At 34.3% G+C, this 12,657-nt stretch overlaps 1 long non-coding RNA gene across 1 annotated transcript in view; it reads left to right on the forward strand.

The window, feature by feature from the left end:
- Window positions 1–10,801, forward strand: part of LOC118883564 — a 31,351-nt gene extending 20,550 nt beyond the window's left edge. The window contains exon 4 of the long non-coding RNA XR_005017045.1: window positions 10,577–10,801. This is a non-coding gene — a long non-coding RNA (uncharacterized LOC118883564). The remainder of the gene's footprint in view (window positions 1–10,576) is intronic.
- The last annotated feature ends 1,856 nt before the right edge of the window (window positions 10,802–12,657 follow it).

A 12,657-nucleotide genomic window follows, 5' to 3' on the forward strand; every position in this document is an offset into this window, starting at 1 on the left:
CTTTTAGATCTTGAGGTTAAAAATATTTTACTTACCTATTTCTATTTTCTAAATACCTTAGAAATTAATATTCAGTAAAAAAAATCATGTCAGTTAAGAAATACATTCCATAATATCAATAGTGAAAAACTAAAAACTCCAGTAATATGAAGAATTCTGAAAAATTTCACAGTATATCTGCATATTAATTAAGAGGTTTAAAGTCTTTAAGGTTTTGGTTTTTTCACATTTATGTTATTACTCAAGGATAAAGAAAAGACTGAGCTTCAATTGTCAACTTAAAATCCATCACTCCCTGACTCATTCCTGTTTCAAGTGTTTAATCAACATGGTCTTCGTTTGAAGGATGTAGCCGTTTCTCCCTTATTTTGTGAGGCCAGTGAAGATACTCCCTGCCTAATTCAGGAATGAAATTGTGCACATATATGCTCATAGACCTTTTTTTCCCTACGGGAAGTCTTATCTGTGTATGATTAGAAATGACAGAATGCATGACACACACTTGTAATCATTCTGCTATGCATTTCCAATTGCTGAGAACTTTATTCCTTGCCATCCCTTTTTATTTTTATAATAGTCGATAGTGTCACTATTTCAATTTAGAAGAAACACAATTTTTTCCCCAGGTCTCACAACACCAATTTAGATGCTCCTACTTAATCTGAGAAATTAATGTTTGGGAAAACACGAAGTGTTACGTGATTAAAGCTTTGAAATTGTTGAAACCACAGCCCCTTTAAAATCCTCATTCTATTGGTGCCATTCTCCTTGTATTTTACAGTTGAGGAGTTTGGATGCTTAATGCTGGTATTGTGTGAAGTGGGTGTTCCTGGAAGTCACACTTATGAATTATTATGTGCCCCAACTGCTTCCGGGCATAAAATTTCTCTAACAGACAGCAGCTGACAGATTGGGAGAATCTGGCACAAAGTGTCAGATAACATCTAACTGTAATGTAAGTTATGAAAGTATCTTTTGGGTCTCTTTTCTTAGGGATTTAGCAAAAACAAATGGAATATATAGAAAGCACATATTTTTGCTATTGGCCTAACCTCTTTAGCATAGCTCAGCATCTCAGGATACCTTTTTTTTATGGTAAAAAACACATAACATGAGATTTACCTTCTTATCAAAATTTTAAGTGTACAGTATTCAACTATAGGTGCAAGACTGTACAGCCAATCTCTAGAATTTTTTCATCTTACATAACTGAAACTTTTTACCCAACTCCTTATGTCCATGTTCCCGAAGCCCCTGCAACCATTTTACTCTCTGTTTTTGTGAATTGGACCATTTAGATATTTCACATAAGTGGAATCATGCAGTATTTGTCTTTCTGTGACCGCCTTATTTCACTTAGCATAATGTCCTCAGGGGGCATCAGGATACCTTTCCGGGTCTAGCCTTATGCTCCCTTTCCTTGGGGGGGTCACAGAGAAGGGGCTCAGTTGGAATGTTTGCCATGGAATAAAACAGTTCACTTACTAGGAGACTACCATGGGAGGGGAGTCAGAACAGAAAGACTGATGGATTCTTACAGGAAACAGGTACAATGAGGTTCGTAGCCACCATTTTCATCATTGATGATGGTTGGGAAGTGAAGTGAATGTTAATTGCGTGTTCACAGTGTGATAAGGGCTTTACGTACATGGTCACTTTCATCCATTCAAGTCCCTACTGAGGTAGATACTGTTTTTATCCCCACTTTGCAGATGAAGGAAATCAAAGCAGAGAGGTGAAATAACTTGCCCAAGTCGATAGAGCACTTAAGTACTAGACATGGGATTCAGCCTTCCCCTGAGCACTGTCATGCTGCTTCCCTAGGAGTCGCTTAGTAAAAACCGGTCTTTGAATCCAAGGAAGTAAAAATGTAGTCTGTATCAATGGAGGAGAAAGAGCTCTTCCATCTTTTCTCCTAGCTAAGAAATAAGGAGAAAGTATCCTTGGCCAAAGTCTGCTGACTTTTTCTAGCTATTTTGTCCTAGGGTAAACAGAGTAAACATATCAGAGTTAGATATATTAATACATCCTAGGGTACAGATGTCAGAATGTTCAGTGTGGCAGCTTTAATCTTCTAGGCTTCTTTGGTGGTTTGGTGTCCAGACCCCAACTATACTCAGTGGTGTGAATTTACTAATGGGTTTGTAGAAGATGCACAAATTTAGTAAAATCCAAGTATTCCATGTGAGTCGATCTGTTTTCAATTACGTGTTTCTGTAACATTAATAGGAGTTATTGATGGTGTGCTTCTTTCCACAACTGTATTCTTTAGTTGTAGTTGTTGCATTTACATGCTATTGTATGAGATCAAGTGTAAACCTATGGTTCAGTGGGAGAATTTATTGTTTTTTACTCCTTAGATAGGATTTAGTGCTTAACTTTCTATATTCTCATCAATGATTGCTTTTATTATTTCTTCTGCATTCACTTTTGCTCAAAAAGACATTCACTAGGGGCTTCCCTGGTGGCGCAGTGGTTGAGAATCTGCCTGCCAATGCAGGGGACACGAGTTCGAACCCTGGTCTGGGAAGATCCCACATGCCACGGAGCAGCTGGGCCCGTGAGTCACAATTACTGAGCCTGCGCGTCTGGAGCCTGTGCTCCGCAACAAGAGAGGCCATGATAGTGAGAGGCCTGCGCACCGCGATGAAGAGTGGCCCCCGCTCGCCACAACTAGAGGAAGCCCTCGTACAGAAACGAAGACCCAACACAGCCATACATACATACATACATAAAATAAATACAGTATAAAGTGTTAAAAATAAATAAATAAATAAATTAAAAAAAAAAAAAAGACATTCACTAAAAATTACTTGTTTTGTTTACTCATGAGTTGCAGATGATGTGAAAATTGGTGATACCCATCATGCCAAATCCTATTACAGGTGTATACTCTGTTGAGGGAATATAGATATTTTGCTTCATTAAAAATTATAACATTTACTTATGTGTACAGGATGCTTTGTAAACAGTAGGTGCCCAATACGTGTTAACCAAGAAAATACATATTTGCTTTGATTAAAATATGATTTAAAAGGACCACAAGCCTTTGATCTCAACATTGGTTATTCAGGTTTGTTAAATTAAAGTTTACTTTTTTCCTCCCTTAGGCAACCATGAGGATGAGGATATAGGCAAATATAGGGTGCTGGCACCTATAATGTTGGAGACAGGGAATGTCAGAGGTGCACAATTATTATTCAGCAAACAATAGAGCGCAGTACATAAGAGTGGAAGCATTGGAATCAGTGAAAAGAGGGTTAGAATTCCAGCTCTACTTAATATGGTGTTGTGATCCTAGACCAGTTATTAACCTCTTCAGACCTAGTTTGCCTTTTCTATAAAGGGAGTATTATAATAACAGGGAGAGATGCCTCAAGAGATGGTTTTTAAATATTCTGTGGAATAGCACAGAGCCTGGCATTGTGTAAGTACTCAGTAAACTTTACCTGCAACTATTAATATATAGGATATTTTGATGGCTCTAAGTATATATTGGTTTGCTATTTGAAAATTTCTGTTTTTGGTATGTTACACAAATGAGTGATCTTTCAAATCAAAAACTGTTTTCTTTTGAGGATTCTCTTAAGAATCAAAGCAGACTCAAATCCAAGAGGAAACTCTTTAAAAACAGAGTTGTAATTCAGAATATTAAGATTCTATAAACTTGTTGAGTTCAAAACATGAAACTTGAATAATTTGGTCTTATATGTGGTAGAAATAACCTATAAAAATTTTAAATTAAGTAGAATTTTCCTTTCATTGTTGGCATGGGATTCACATTTTTCTTAACATCTTTACTGGAGTATAATTGCTTACAATGGTGTGTTAGTTTCTGCTGTATAACAAAGTGAATCAGCTATACGTATACATATATCCCCATATCCCCTCCCTCTTGCGTCTCCCTCCCACCCTCCCTATCCCACCCCTCTAGATGGACACAAAGCACCGAGCTGATCTCCCTGTGCTATACAGCTGCTTCCCACTAGCTATCTCTTTTACATTTGGGATTCACATTTTTGAACTGTGCTGTGGCTTCAATGGTGAATGAGTTACTGTCTCTATATTTTAAAAACTTGAAGCCCGATGGCATGTTTAGTGACCAAAATTATGATGTAAGAGCATTAAGGTAAATATTAATTCCATGAGAGTAATTTCAGAGTGTAAAGTCAGGATTTAATGTATGTTGTGGGCTACTGAGAATGCCATGTTTTTTCAAACGTTCTAAAGCTCTACATCTGTCACTACTGTGTATGTATGCACATGTGTGTGTGTGTGTGCGTGCGTGCGTGTGTGTTCATGAACTGAGAAAACAAAATTTTAAAAATTCCTCTTTTAATCCGGCTTTCATTGCCTTGTTTGTAGGAAAAGAAATAGTGTTTTCCTCTCTCACTCTTAAGTGAAGAATCTATTTCCCTGAAGGAACAATTACGTGCATGCATAAACTGGCAGACAAGGCTTATGTTACACAGTCATGTAAACAGTGAACTCGTTATAAATAGCGAAATTTCTTCAACAGAAGTAGTAATATTTATGATGTTTTCCACATTCCTTCATTTTTAAGTTTTCTGCTTTCTTTCAAAGCCTGATGGGCAGCGCCATACATAACTTTTGAGAAAGAAAGGCAAAGCTCTTTCCCTTTATCACTGACTGGAATAATAAATATCCCATCTCTTCCTCTTCCCTCATCTGTCCTTTGACTTGGGTGACTTGTGCCCTCGTGTGTGACCACAAGGCACCCTTTCTGTTGACAGTTACAAGCAAAGTAGAGATGCTCTGTTGGACTGTATGCACAGTCCAAATAAGCCAGGATGTTCAGGGTGATTTGGGCAGCAAAAGTGTAGGTGCTTGAAGCACAGTATAGCCATCTTGCTGGACACTTAGACAAAACAGACAAAAGGACAGAGATTGAGCATTCCTAAATTTTCGACCATATTTCATTCATAAATGAAATGAATTAGATGACTTAGGATTTTCTAACTGCTAGAGACAAAAAAATTTCTCATATTAGATTGTTGAAATTAAATCCACTTTTCAGAGTCTATAAACTGTATTTGGTAAATTTTCTCTTTTTTTTTCCAAGAAAGATATTAGGCATTATTTTCTATTCTAATTTGGTATTAATGTTAAAAGCATGTCTGACTGCCATCTGTTATCATCAGATGGAAATCTAGTTCTTGAGCTTAACTCTGATATTCTGTATGCCAGAACAATTGGGAACCAAATACATCTCTAATGCTGATTTCCTCACCCTGGACTGTTGCTCTCTCAATGTAACCTCATGATAGAATTAAAGTGATATATATTCCAAATCTTTTGAAAATCATTTGTTCTTAACCCAAAAGCCCAAGAGTAAAGAATGCCTACACGCCAACAAGAGAAAGGAAAACAACTAACTGGCAGAAAAAGAGATAAAGAACATGAGCAAAGCTTTGTTAATCTTTAATCTTTTCATTAGAGACTTACTCAGTCATATAACTAATATATCTTGGGTGCTCACGGTGCCTGAAGAAGGGACGTTGTAGAACTGGAGGTGCAGAGTACAAACAAGACTAGAATTCCTACCTATTAAATGGGAGTGAGATGAACATTTAGTACTGGTACAATGTAATGAAGCAGGCAATGTTTCTTAGAAGGGCTAACTTCTACATTACAATTTGATGCATAGACATCATATCATAAACATATTTCCATCATATTGTAGATTTATTATTTTTTATGGCTAGATGTATTATATTTTAACTCTTCATGCTATTAAACTTTTAGATTGTTTCTGAACTTTTGCTATCATTGACATTATTATTTAGAAATTTGAAGATTGCCTCAATGTCCAATAATAAAGAAATGAGGGAATAAACCATGGCATAGATGTACAATAGAGGACTGTACAACATTAAAATGACTCTTGCCAACACTCTTTAATGATTTTAAAATGAAAAAGTAAAGCAGAAACTGAATTATATACACACATTTATATATTAAGAGCTCAATCACGTTTATAAATTGAGCTCAATTTTGTATACATATGAAACTATCAAGGAAATTTTACCAAACTTTTACATGTGGTTAATTTTGTATGTGGAGTTATAGGTAATTACTAATGATTTTTCTTTTTATTTTTTGCTTTTTTAAAGTTTTTCTCTAAAGACTGTCTTTTTTTTAGAATCAGACAACATCTATATGCCTAAAGTTTCAAGCGATCTGATTTTCAATCAAAAGTAAATAATTTATAGTTTTGAAAGATATTTCTAGTTTTTTTCTGGATGACTTTTATCAACTTAAACAGGCACCAAGAATATCAGTGACACTAACATAAAGTTAAAATAAAAGAAAAAAATTTGCCTGCTTTAATAAGTAAAAATATCTCATTGCTATTTGCATTTTTTTGATTAGACTATATGATGATTATTTTTCTCTGATTTCTAATTTCTAAAAGGTATTTCCTTTTGTCTGAATTACATATAATGTCCTTTGTCCATAGTTCTTAGTTTTTCCCTTTTTAAGAATGCTTTATTTTACATTAACATTTGCTGCAAATATTCCCCTTTGGCTGCATTTTTAAAATTTTATATGGTTTACTCTTCAGCAGTTTTATTTATTTTTATTTTTTAAAAAATTTTTACTTAATATTGGAGCATAGTTGATTAACAATGTTGTTTTAGTTTCAGGTGTATAGCAAAGTGATTCAGTTATACAGATACATGTATCTATTCTTTTTCAAATTCTTTTCCCACTTAGGTTATTACAGAATATTGAGCAACATTCCCTGTGCTATACAGTAGGTCCTTGTTGGTTATCTGTTTTAAACATAGCAGTGTGTACATGTCAGCAATTTTAAATGACCAAATTTGTTAATATTTTCTGTTGTGACTTTACTTATAATCTCACATTTTAAAAGGTTTTAGTCCTCCAGAATTTTATAAATATTAAATTATTTTTGGTGGTTTTGCTATTGTTTGGCTAGTTCCCTGTAGTTTTTAACTGAACATTTAAAATTAGCATTTATAGAGTATTGTTTGCTGTATTGACCTACGGTTTTTTGGAATGCTAATAAATGGTCCCAACACCACTATTTACATTTTTAATGATACTTCCTTTAATTATTATGTATATATACTCACATACATATGAATACACAGATATATATAGAATATGTGTATATGAATATGTATGTATAGTATAATATTATTATTGAATCTATATTTTTTTAGTTTGTACACATGTATAGAAGTTTGTACATCTGTCTCAAATACATATTTTAATTAACCTTGCTTTAATCTTAATGAATTGTAATTGTTTGTACACACATTTCTTTTTTGTACATTTTAAAATATTCTTGCCTCTTTACTTTCCTAGATTAATCTTACTACCAATTTCTGCCACTCTCCAAGAAAAAAATCTATTTCCGGTTATTTAAGGTTGAGAATTATATTAAATGTACAAATTAATTTAGAAAATTGAATAACAAATAATTATGAATAATTTAATAATTTATTTGAACTCAATTGAATTTTCTGACTCCTTGTAACAAGAGAGACTAATAATTCCTGCAGAGGCATGAATGGAGACACAATCCCCAAAACTGCTGTATCTTTGCCTTTTCCCTCAAAAGGCTCTAGGAAGCAACAGTCCACCCCAAACCTAACAAAACTCACCTTCTCTGTGTTGCTAATGGTTACCAATGAATGTTCCAGGACTCATGGGAGTAGTTCCTGAAAACATTAAAATATTTAGCCAATTGAAGATTACTTAGGTTAACAAACATCTTGAGGAGAAGACATTAACCCTAAAAGTCCTTATCTCATGAACAATTATGACATCAGATTTCCTCATACCTGAAATTTCAGAACAAGGGTGTTGATAAGAAAGGAACAGTAATTCTGGGTTGCAGGTTGGTTGTGGGGAAAAATAGATCTAATCTATATCATAAGTTTAAAAGCTTGGATAACAGAGGAAACCAGAGTGCCTGTGGAGAGAGGTCTGTGGAAGTGTTGTTAGCAGGCATCATTTTTCTGTTGCAATTTTGTATGAGCCCAAGTGTTTGTAGGGTAGGTGCTTATAGTTGACCCATGATATCAGTTCATGCCTGATTCCCAGTTTTCTTTTTATTCCAGTTAAGATCTCTGATATCCACTGCCCTATATCTTAGTTCCAACCCACATCTTGAGACCATCTTATCAGAGCCATGGTTATCAGCATCTTTCTCCATATCTTTCATTATACCACCCGTACACTTTGCACCAAGTTCTGGGTTGCATATTTTAAATATTTTATTTTAATTGCTCTCCCAAACAAATATGAAAAGTACATATTATTCTGGATTCCCACCTAATTTTTACTAGTACTATTTTTTCCCATATCCCTCAGAACTTGCAATTTTGCTGTACGTGGACATGTTTTCAGGGGATCTGTATAGCTACGTGGAACTCCAGAACCTGTGTTCCCTCACTAGATTCTACCTGCTGGCATTGCCAGCTGACTGACACAGTGAGCTTTAAATGAACTGGTGTTCTCTCCATGGTCAGCACCTGGGTCTAAGTCAGGTGTCTCTTACCCACCCCCAATCCCCCAGATCTGTTAATAGTCTTCTATCTTGTCTTGTCTTGTCTGTCTATCCATTTGCCATCCTTTTATTTAATGTGTTGTCAAGGATAGGCAAAGGAATTCTATTTCTAAAGCTTTCAAAGACCCATAAGGAGACAGCCCTTAAATTCAGTGTTGATACTAACAGTGAAAAATGTGACCCCTTACTAGTGCTCAATAGTTAGATATTCTTGGCCAAAATGACTACTAGTCAGATGCATGCCTGTTGTTCCTATACACCTATGAATTTAGCTGGATACAGTGTCAATACATTACAATGGGCTGTAGGCCCTCAATAGTAACCATTGATGGATGTTACCAAGGGCAAGCCATTTAGGAGGGAGTAGGAGAAAACTGAAAAGCAGGAAAAAGAATACTAGATCTTGAGTAAGAGATCATAATTTAAGTTTTGGTTATTTTATATATTAGCTGAGTGTCTGGGAAAGTTTATTAAACCTTCTGAGTCTTTGTTTCTTTATGTATAAAATATGGATTACATTATCAGTATACTTATTCATAAGATTCAACAAAACAATATGTAGAAAAGACTGTGAATTCTGGCACAGAGTTGCAGATTTGATCTATCAGGAAATAGATGGCACATTCAATGGGATAATTGATGAGATTTATTGAAGAATTTATTTACAAGGTATGGACAAAACTAAGAGAAACTGAGAAGGAGGGAGCTGTTACTTAGGTCAGAAGGAGCAAGGGGAGCCAGGAGTTACTGGAATGCAGAAAAAGAATTCTACCTGTAGGAGAAGGCTTCCTGTAGAGGATGTCTGGTTTAGGTAAATAAGCAGCAACTTCAAGCTTATAATAAAATTGGTTAAATTAAGTGGTCTTTTTACTGAGACAATTATTGTTGATGGAATTTTTGGTTAAGGGTAAATTATGGGGCATTTTGACTTATATTCAGGTCTCATCCTCACCGTGTGGGTTTAAATGTTTCAACTGGGTTGTGTCAATTGAAGTTCATGTGAGTATTTCCTAATAGGGGAGATGTCTGATCTAGAGATCCATGTGGATGTGTTATAAATTGTATAAAGTCCTATGCCGTTTTCGACATTATTATATACACATGAAGAGAAATAAAAATTGTATAATCCAATGATACAACTCCTACAACTATTTTGGAAAAATTACCCCTACCTAAGAGCAAATAGAATCATACTGGACTGATCATTTTAACCCGGAGAATCTGATCAATATCAGAAGTGGGCCCTGTTTTTCTTGCCTTCCAGACTTTTTCCTATTTTCCTCATGTAAATTAATCCCAGTGTTGTTGTGGTATTGGTTGGGTGTGGGTAGAGTGGCGATGGTTTATTTGTCCTGGGAAACAAACTATGTAGTTGCTGATGCTATTCGACAGCATCTCCGTGTAGATGATGGGGATAATGACCTGACATATGGACATGAGCAAGTGTTTCCTTAATTGTCCACCACGTGGTACCCTTCGAATTTTCCCAGCTCTTGTGTTTTTGATCACATAAACAATGTAAAATGAAAATATCCTGAGAGAGGAATTGGAGAGCAGTCAGTTGCTAATATGCTGGCTCCATGGTTTTACTGTGTGTTGATACTTAGAAAGAAGGTAAAAAGGAGAAAAGAGAAACTGAGAAATTTTCTGTAAGCTAATGAGAGTAACAAGAACTGGGTCTTAGACAGGTAGCTGAATAGGTAGTAGCATCTGAGTGACAGAAACACCACCAACTAAAATGGGACAAGTGCAATGGAAGGAAGAGAAAGAGAGCACAAAACTAACAATATTAGTATAATAAGTATATTAACCTTAAAGGTGGTGGTGAAAATGCATGGGTTCTAAATATAATCTAAATAATGGATCAACATTTGAAAGGTCTTTTTGAGATTGAGTATTTTAAATTTCTGCTCTTTATGTGTTTGTTATAATAAGACAATATTTACATTCTACTTAGAAAATAAGCCAAATGTAGATACCATTTTGTCTTATGCCCTTTGACTTTATTCACAGCGACAAAATGATGCCATCATTTTTATGTGACTCATATGCAAAACGAAATACATTCATCTCTGAGGTCTGCTGATGGGAAATAAAATCAGATATTTCACTTCTAACTCTATCAAGCAAAAGAAAAATCAGTTGTGATTCCAAGAAGACATGAACTCTTGGTAAGGAAATATGTGTTTTACAATTTTCAGAAAGAATTATCAATAACATACTGTAAAAAAAAAAGTCGAATGCCTTAGCATATTCTTTCTTTCTTTCTTTCTTTCTTTTTTAACAAAACCATAACTGGCACATAAAGGAACACATTCATATTTGAGGAAGATGCAATTGCATAAATATTTACATTTCCCTCTGTGTTTCTGTGTTCATAAAAAATAAAATTCAGGTGTCATTGAAAAACACCTCATACTTAGAGCTCTACATTAGCAAGCTGTCAACTTCTTGAAGACAAAAAAGATAGTTTAGCTTTTGCTTTCATGTGCTTTTTTGAACTTACTTGATCTTGTTGGTTCTAAAATAGTATATAGGTAGAGTCTTGAATCATTTGTTGTTTATTTTAATTTCTAGACTTAAATTCTGTAATCTATCAATAAAATTATGTGACAACTTGTAAAGGTTTTTTTTTTTTTTCAATTTCTGTTTTCCTGGTACAAGTATATTTTGTGACAAGATGGCATTGGACCTGCATAAGTTTAATTGCCACAATCGTTTGATTAAATATTCGATTTGGGGATTGGTCAGTGGGATTGAGAAGTCAGCCATGAGAATTTTATATTAAAACTAATTTAGTAGAAAGGTGTTGCTTCTATTTGCTTTTGTTAGTCAACAATGGAGTGAAATCTGAAGTCTTTCAAGCATCGGGAGGCAAGATGAAAATATCAGTGCTACTCTTAGATGTTTCTAAATGGTTGTATGTTAAATATTGTAGATAAAGCCTCTTTATATGTCCTCACAAAAAGCTTTACTTTGGATGGCAAGTCTAGAAATTCAGCAACACTGAGTATAAGGATAAAGGTACATTCACACAGTGCTATTTAGAAATTTGGCATTTAATGTTTTGAGATAGATAATTGAAATCATTAATGTAGAAGTTCCTTACATTTCCCTTGGGCTCAGAGGTTTTTGTAAACTGGTTTTCAAGAAAGAGGTAAGACCTAAAAAAGGAAAATTCAATATATTGTTTAGCATGCATATTTGACACTCAGGTTTATTGATATGTTCTGCCTTTTATAAGATGAGTACTATGACAAATGACAGAGAAGAGATTGCACGTCACTATCTCTGTTCTATCTATGTACTGCCAGTGGGCAAAGATTTCTCATTTCATACATCATTTACAACTTCCTACAGTAATTTTACACAGTTCATATCCTCAGTACAAGACATAGCAATTATCTATACATTTATATGCATGCAGGCATACTGAATATGAAAATCATGCAGTCCTAAAAAGAGTTCCAAAGTTCACACACCCCAACCAATAAAAGTTGGTAAAGCCAGTAAGTTCTTCAATTCAAAAACTTTCCTATTTTAACTTATGTCCCAGTGTTACCTCTGAAACAGGCTGTTTCAGGAGATCTTCTTTTAAAGTACTGTTCGTAAGAGTAAAATATTTTCAGTTTTCCCAATTGCTTTTGTATTCCAAAATTATGTTAAAAATCATATTCTTTTTTCTATCCACATTTACTCTTTTGCCTCTAAATGGAATAAGAAAAATACAATGTTGCATTTTGGACTAGGTTAAAAAAAATACCTAAAATGTACAGATTTTCAATTTTAAATGCGAATATACATAAAAGGTTGACAGTGTTTGGTTATTTTGGACTTTCTAAAATTATTTTTAAGTTATCATAGTTGGTCTACTTTTTCATCTAATATATAACACATAACTTTGAGACAGATTGTAATTTTCTAAACTGATACATAATTTATAATCTTCAGAAGTGAATTCTGAACTCTTTCATGTGTTATCAATAGTCTATAATTAGTTTTTAATTTTTGAATTTCTAATTTTTTTCCAAATTTCATTTTTCATATTCTGGCTTTCATTATATGTGTTTAGAACAATGAATGGTAACTATATA

Source organism: Balaenoptera musculus, chromosome 17, assembly GCF_009873245.2.
Source record: "Balaenoptera musculus isolate JJ_BM4_2016_0621 chromosome 17, mBalMus1.pri.v3, whole genome shotgun sequence".
Taxonomy (NCBI): Eukaryota; Metazoa; Chordata; class Mammalia; order Artiodactyla; family Balaenopteridae; genus Balaenoptera; species Balaenoptera musculus.